Consider the following 8,600-nt stretch of genomic DNA (forward strand, 5'->3'; position numbering starts at 1 on the left):
AGCAAGATTTCACTGACTAATCTAATTTCTGCATCCTGGTGAACAGATTCACAATGCAGATGCTGGCACTTGTGATTTTTATGACAAGACTCATGACATTTGATATTTTTCTGAAAGCCCCGGCTTTTAGGTTCATGTGATATGATACTTTTTTTTAAGGAGAAATTAAGGGCGAGAAGAGGAGGTTCTTCATCCCCTGCATGTTGGGAGTATTTTGACGATATGACCCAGGTATGTCCAAAAGGTAAAACACCAGAAGACAAATACAAAATATTTACAATTTATTACTGGCTCAGCTTATGAAGGCATTGTGCTCACCTTGATGGCATTCCTGTGTGTCTGCCTACACATGAAACACAATTACTTTTGAACATCATATCTGATCAATTTTAGACATGCAGGTACTGCTTGATGTGATGAGGCAGAACGATATCGACTTGGGGGGCATCAGTAAGTCCTAAAAAGATCAAAATGAGAGGCATGTGGAGCCCGTGCCATCTGTTGAGCACAGCCAAAGCTTGAAGCACCTCTGCAATGCCCTGTAGATCAAACAGTGGTTGATGGTACCCACTGATGCTGCCCAGGATACAGTTAATGTACTACCGTATTTAATCAAATATAAGATGAGGTGTGTCCTGTCTCCCCCAGTCAGCATGGGGAAAAAACCTCTCAGTATATTCACATACAAAGCAGAGGGGGAAGTAGGTGGCTTCTGTGGCTCTGACTCTGTCCCTGAGCCTGGGTCAGGGCCAGTCAGAGTCACAGCAGCCTCTGGCTTCCTGCTCTGCTTCCCCTCTGTAGCTTCTGCCCCATGCCTCCACTGCACCATTGCCTCCTATCACCTTCCCACCCACTTACTGTCAGACACAGATTGGCTCCAGCTTGGGCTAGAGTCTCTCAGGCATGGAGTATATGGAAACTCCTTCCCCTGCTCAGCCAAGCAGCAGTGCTGACACTGCTGCCTGGCCAGCCAAAAGCTGAGCTTCCATGTGCTGTTCCCCAGGACAACACAGCCTCGACGAGCAGTGTCTGATGGCAAGGGGAGGAGGGAAGATGCAGAGACTGGGGGGGTTGTTGGGGGAAGGGGCACAGTCTGGGAGGAAGAGGCAGAGACTGGGAGGGAGTCGGGAGGGGCATTGGCTTTGGGGAGCTGGGGATGGGAGAAGGCATGAGGGCTGCAGGGGGAAGAAGTGGGTGGGACAGAGGGCAAGGGGGCTGCCTGATACCCCCAGCCCAGCCACATCTTTCCCTGCTGTAGCAGTGCAGTAGGGGAGTTGGGATTCAGGACAATCCTCCAATACTTAGATTCTGTACTTGGAAAATTATAACAAATTTATAATTTTTCCATAGACTCTAATTACTGTGGGGGGGGGGGTTGTCTTATATCCAGGTAAATATGGTAATAGCCTGGCACCTTTACTGACTTGCGTCTCAGAGGCAATGGGGACGTGAACACAACCTGTGCCATAGGAAGAGAATAGAAGAGACAGTGATGGTGGTCACAGAGAATCCCTGGTGGTGGAAGAAACTGGAAGACCATGGTATGACAGTAGGGATGCACAGAGGGGGATGGGAATATGTAGACAGCCCCTGGCATGGCAGGGAATGAGGGAAATAAAAGTAGGCAGAACACTTAGCAGAAAGAGACTGGATGAGGATGCAGGAAATTTCTGCAATAGCAGGGTATGGGAGGGTGTGTGCACAGGGAACTCCTTAGGAGAGGGCAATGGAGGGAGCCCCAGGTACGTGCCAAGTGATGGAAGTCACTGTGTTATTCCCACTAGCTTTAAAAATCTCATACTCTTTTGAAGTCTGACTCATGATCTTTAAACTTCTGGGCCTGGCAATACTGAGAATGCCCCACTCTGCAGAGAACTCTCTCTCACTTTCGTATGACATCAGATATCAACTTCTAAATCTGTGAGACGCTGTCTGGTATTATCGCTCAATGTGCAGAGTCCATCTGCACAGTCTGGGCATTTGTAAAGATTGCAGCTTTTGATTAAGTGCTGTGCTGGTTGCTGGACACCACGTTAACATAGTGGGCTGTCCAAGATGTTCATTTTGTGAAGTGTTGTTCTGAAGCATCCATATTCAGATCTCAGTCTCTTCAGCTTGACTCTTGCTTCTCTGTCAGGGTTGTGCCCAACAGGGGACTTGTTTGGAGTTGGTACAAAACACTTTAGGAGTAGGCCTGACCCAGGGGTGGGCCAAATGCGGCCCACCAGGCCATTCTATCTGGCCTGTTGGGGCCCTAAAAAATTTTGAAAATTAATATTTATCTGCCTCTGGCTGCCTGTCATGTGGCCCTCAGTGGCTTGCCAAAACTCAGTAAGCGGCCCTCTGCCCAAAATAATTGCCCACTTCTGGTGACCTTTCCCAGTGATCAGCCCTCCCCATTACTGCCCATAGGTTTGGTTCAGCATTCCCAATCTCTTCCAGGAGCTTGTGGACTTCATGTACAAATGGAAGTGTATGTATATAAATCCAGAGAATTGTATGTCATGAACTGGGGGTTTGTGACGTGTCTTGCACAGTTTCCTGAATGCATTACATGAATATGTTCCGGGGGTGTTGGTTAGAGTTGTGTTGGTCTAAGGACATAAGCAAACAAAGTTTTTTGGGTAAATGTGATATTTTTTATTAGACCACATCAGCAGACTCTTCCTATGCCTGAAGAAGGGTGCTTGTGCCCAAAAGCTTTAAAAAAAATGATATTTCCAACTCTTTAGTTGGTTGAATAAAAGATATCACATTAACCCAAGGAACCTTGTCTGTTTTGCTAATATGGCATGTGCAGTCTCTACGTATAGGAAACATGAAGCTGTGTGCAGCCTTATGGTTCTTATGTCTGTATAGATCGTGATATTTGATATAAATGTAATTTTGATATATCTTTACATTATAACCACAGTTGTTTTAGTGAGGCTGTGATTAACTTCGGTGGACTTCTCCCTTTTCATACTTAGAATTAGCATTTGACAGGGGTTTATTGATTCCTCGCTCTTGTTACCTGTGGTGAGGCACAGGGGCCGGGCTATGACCAGACAATGGTGAATTTATATTTTAAAAGGAAAAAGTCAAGCATGACCTTGAAACAGGGAGAACCTTGAAACAGAGAGAACATTTCCCACTGAAGGAAATTAGGAGAGAGAGGGTGTATTGGGTTAGGGAATCTCCATGTCTGAAGGGATGCAGATATTATCTTGGTCTTAATAAAAACAGGAAAATCCTGTAGTCTGGAAGACATTCACCTTGGGGGCTGGGTGGAAGCAGGTAATTACTGGCATAGTGTGATTTCCCCCCTTAGAATCTAGTGGGTGACATGCATGAGATTAGGCAGCTATACTTAAGCCTGCCTCAAAAGCATGGGTGGGTCTTCAGTTTATTCCTGGGGTTAGGGAAACACTGGAGTCCCCCAGCTGGTAAGGTTGGGTGGATGTTGCATTCTTGGATTTAAAATGCAGGGTAAGAACAGGTTATTGTTCTGATATCTTTTTTTTGTTTATTCATGTATCTCTGGCTATATCTCAGCATATATTTATTGATTATTTCTTATGCGTGTTCTTGGTTTTTTAAATCATATTCCCCTTTTTAAAAACCTTTTTACAAACCACTTGTCAGCAATGCTTGTGATTCCAGAGTATTTGACCATACAGGCTTGCCCATTTTACAGAAAGGAGGATCCATTTTTTTCTGAATAAGTGACTGGACAAGGGTATGATCCTTCTAGCCTGCAAAAATCTACTCTACTAAGGGTTGGCAAGGCCCATGTGAAACAGGTAGGGTTGAAGCACCACAGGCCAAAGAGCTGGCTTCTGCCACATGTCAGCTGGTTCTCAGGGGTCAAGCAGCACATAGCAGGGAGGGGTTTACAGCAGAAAAACACCCCAAAGCATGGAAGCACCAGGGAGCATGCCTCAAAGGCACACCCAATATTGCATCCAGGGCTGGGGCATGTCACTCTGTGTTTAGCTGAAAATGTGTTTTAAGAAATGATTTTGATGTGGGCATGGTTTTCTTTTGAATTTGAAAGGCAACTTTTGTTTCCCAGGACAGTTATGACTGAGGGAACAAGCTGGGTTATGGCTTGCATTATGGAAAAACCAGAACTGTCTGTAAAGTGAGGTAAAGTAGTTGCTCATATCTGAAAAGTGAATCTGGTATGGGAACAGGATGTGGTAGAAGCTTCAAAAGGTTGTTAAACTTTATTTTTGTCTGTCCGTTTGTTACATTTCTGATCACTCCTTGAGAGAGACAGAAATGGAATTTACAAGTTAAAAGTGTTTATATTTTTAAACAGTGTTTATAGTTTTAAATAATTTGAGAAATGTTCTTGCATGTTGGCAACTTGAAAATGAATTCTGTTTTAAGAGAACTGGTCATGACAAGTGTTTTATTACTAAATAAGTACCAGTTGCTTTGCTTATTTTAGATTAGTAAAGTTTACTTGAAAATGTAACAGATTTGTACATACCCTAAAGCATTAAAATTATTGCTTTCCTGAAGAAAGGGAACATTTGTTTTAATACCAGCAACCTAATGCTTTTCAGCTGCAAAACATCTCCTACAGATCATGTAGCTTTAAGAAAAACCCATCAGTTAAAATCATTGATGCGTAGCTATTATTGGGGCACCTTGTCACCTCCAAATGGGAGAACCTAAGTGCTGCCATCTGAAAGAGTAACTAAGCTGAGACAGCAGTTTATAAAAAAAACTCCAGTGGCTATCCATGCCACCTTGGTTGTGGTGGAATCATCCATCTACTCAAACCTCCCAGCTTGTCCTTGAGACACAACTGATATGCATAGGAGTCCAACAATACATATATTTCAAATGCCTTTGCAAGCATCAAGGACACAGAGCGTGCATGGCAAGAAGAATTTGTCAATGCTGGCAAGTATTGTCTAGAACTAAGCTTTATGAACCCCACAGTATTTGTAGTACCTGAAAAACATCAACGCCATAAATCGATTTTAGAAAACTATCTTGATGTCATTTATCAAGTGGGGAGTTCAGGGATGGCAAAACCAAACTGATTTCAGACCTCTGGAGCAGCAGTTATGAATAAATAAATAACTCTGTGTATCTATCTGATAGAAATGTGTCAGTGGTTCTTTCTGTACATTCTTGGCCTGGTTTTCCCCCCATGTGTATTATTGTGTGTTTTGAGTACTGAATGATGAAGATTCCAGAAATAATTGCACACACATTTCATTGTTTTAAATTATAGAATCAGAAAACATTACTTCAAAAGGCCAGTACTCTTTATTTTACTCTTAACTTGTTTCCATTCTTCTTTCCATCCAGGACGTGCAATTATAAGTAGATGCTATTGCCAGAACAATTTTACTTCTGGAAAATACCTTTCACTGGTGACTGATATTCTTGCTGTTGGACTAGCAATCTGTCGCATTGCTCAGAAGAGGTATTCCTATCTTCTTTAACACAATGAACAAATACATTAAAGTACTTTGTATTTCTGTATTTAAACAAATGTAAGATGACACCCCCACCCCCAATAATTAGAATCTATACATAGGAAAGTTAGAAATCTGATAACATTTTGCAGGTATAGAATCTAATTATTGGAGGTTTATCCTGAATTTGTCCCCCCGCCTCCCTCCCTCCCGCTACAGTAGGGAAAATAAATCTTTAGGTCAGATAGCCCCTTTGCCCTCCCCAACTTTTCCCCCTGCAGCTCCTTACCCTCACCTTACTGTTAGACCCTGCTCTCCCTGAGCACATGGAAGCGAGGAGTAAATTAAAAAAAAAATGACTGAGATAAACATAGCTATAGTAATTTGCATATAGACTTGATTGATGACCAGAATTGATGCATTTTACCTTTTTTGAAACTTCTGCAAGTCTGAGCACAGGTAGTCCATTACCACACTTTTATGCAGCACTTTGACACCTATTTATATATAATACAAACTTTTTAAAAATTAATATATTTAATGTTCCAGGTCAAATGAGCTAAATCAGTTCCAAATCACATTGATTGAACAGAACTCAACCATTTCATATCTACTGAGCAGGCAGAACTCAATCATTCTAAACACCATGTATGGTTGTAGAACCGGCAAGCATCCTGTGTTCCAGGCTCTCACCCTAGGACTTCAGATAGTCCTGAATCCATTGCCAGGCATTCTATATGCAGGCCCAAGCCTGGAGGTCTTAGGATTTGGATGCCCCCACACTTGATTTGAGCCAAAAAGTCAATAATGCAAACTATGCATATTAGTCCAATACCGAAAGGCCCATGATTCACCATATAGTTCACTGGGCTGGGACCTACCAGCATCGACAACATTACAAGCCGTGGTGACCCTAGAGCTCAGCACTTCTCAATGTATGTGTATACTCAAGATACACCCCTAGCAAAGGATGTATGTGCTAATTAGTCCACCACTTGTGTCTTCAACTGGGTGTTCTTGTCATGACTCCTGGGATCTTCCAAAAACGTATATGCAAATGAGGCATGTGGCAACCTGGTCCAACTTCGCCGCATGAAGGGTAGGGCTCTGCAATAGTCATATGTGATAGGCTGAGACAGGGGCTGATAGAGAGATTCTGAGTGATGAATTGGGGCCCAATTTGGTGATGTTTGCCAGACATTTAAGGCTGGTAAACAAAAAGGAATCATTAGAAATGGGAAAGAGAGGTACAGCTCAGCTATGGGAGTGAAAAGGAAGTTGAAATGTACTCAAAGTAGTGGCTCACCATGACCATAAGAAGAGTAGGTGCTCAGGGGGACTGTCTTTAATGGGCACTACCATACATTTTATTTGGATGGGTTGTAGTAATCTATCCTTGTGGTAGGTTCAAGTAGACAGGGAGAATGAAGAGAACAGAGATGCCACTGGACCTGGAGACCGTGAGAAGGACTACAACAGGATCAGCAGCAGTGGAAGTGACAGCGACAAGGACAGTAAATGAACTGAGACTGTAAACCCCCAATTGGGACTTGGACAAAGGGACTGTGTTTGGGTTAGGAGACGGTGGATGTGTCTATTGTAATGAGAATCATGGGCTGCTTAATGTGGTTTAAGATGTGTGATGGAAAGTTTACAATAGCGGGTGTATATATATAACTCTCACTCTCTCTCTCTCTCTCTCTCTCTCTCTCTCTATATATAAAAATATGTTTTACTTTAAAAAAAAAAAAAAAAAAAAGGTTCCCATCAGCATATTTGCCCAATATGGGCCATGTATTTTATAGTCATGCTCAGTGTTGGTTACATTTAATCAACTTTACAGTTGGTTTCCATTACTGAGCACATACTGTTTCTAGCAGCAGTTTGAAGATAGACAATGTATGCTGTAAGGTTTCCTTGTATGCAGAATGTAAGGTGAGGGTCTTGGGCTTTTCTCTCCATACTGGTTGGGAGGAAAAAGGCTTATCTTATATTTGAGTAAATACAGTAGAATATGTTTTGCAGAAGAATTCACATAACAAATGGTGTGCTTTCAATAAGAAAATAATATATTAAAGACCACTGTGTGTCAGTGGTTGGGACAGTGCCCTGGTATCTGTCTTTAGTTCAAAGAGAGCTTGAAGATTGTATGGGTAAAAAAAGATAATTGAAAATGGATGAAGGAACGGACTAGGATTGAAACTTAGAAAATCAAGGATTTAGGATAGCAGCAGAGCAAAATGACAACCAAAGGTGGATTAAAAGAGGAATATCACTCATCAATGGCTGCTATATTTAGCTCCTGTCCCAGGGAGACTTGAGCCTATTAGAATATGCCATTAACTAAGATTCTGCAGGAAAGATGTATGACTACTGTAGGTTCCCTTGCTATAAGTCTTAAAAATACCTAGGACAAAAGGACAATACGAGAAGCTCCTGTAAAGAAGAGGAATAAAAAGGCTGCTGCAAAACTTTGGAATCTATGAATAATGGAAGCACAATAAATTGCAGCAAAACTTGTGTGTCTTATTTCAATCTGGAGACCACAGTAGCTTCTTATAGGACAAAACACATTTTAAACTAGTGTCAGGAACAATTTGTAAAGACTAGCACAAACCCACTGTCAAAAATAACTCAACATTGAGGAAAAAAATCACTGGAGAGAGAGTTCTTGGGAGAGGTTTGGTTTAAAATAATTGCCATTTATAAATGAATATCACAACCTTTTGGAGCCTGTCTTACTAGTATTTCTAGGCCTGATTGAAATAGTTTCTAAAGGGACAGACAGGGTGGGCAGTGATTCCATGATCTGACTGCCAAAAAAAATTAGCAATGTCCAAACAAAAAAAGAAAAAAGTAAAGAAACACAGCTTGGAGATCTGAGATTCAGCATAGGACAATGATTGCTCTCCAAGCCATAAACTAATTCTGTGGCTGACGCATCACAGACCTATTCTTATGTGACTCCAATCTTCCAAGCCACACTTGAAGAAAGACTGGGAACACAGCTCCAATTACTTTTTTTTTTCATCGACTGCTTTGTTACATTTTTAGTCTATATTAAGTAAAGTCAAGCAAAGCCTGAATCAAAGCCCATTGAAGTCAATGGAAAAACTCCTATTGACTTAAGTGGATTTGGAACAAGCCCTATTAGAACAGATGCTGTATGCCTTAAAACTT

The sequence above is a fragment of the Alligator sinensis genome, unplaced genomic scaffold (assembly GCF_000455745.1).
Source record: "Alligator sinensis unplaced genomic scaffold, ASM45574v1 scaffold1113_1, whole genome shotgun sequence".
Classification (NCBI taxonomy): Eukaryota; Metazoa; Chordata; order Crocodylia; family Alligatoridae; genus Alligator; species Alligator sinensis.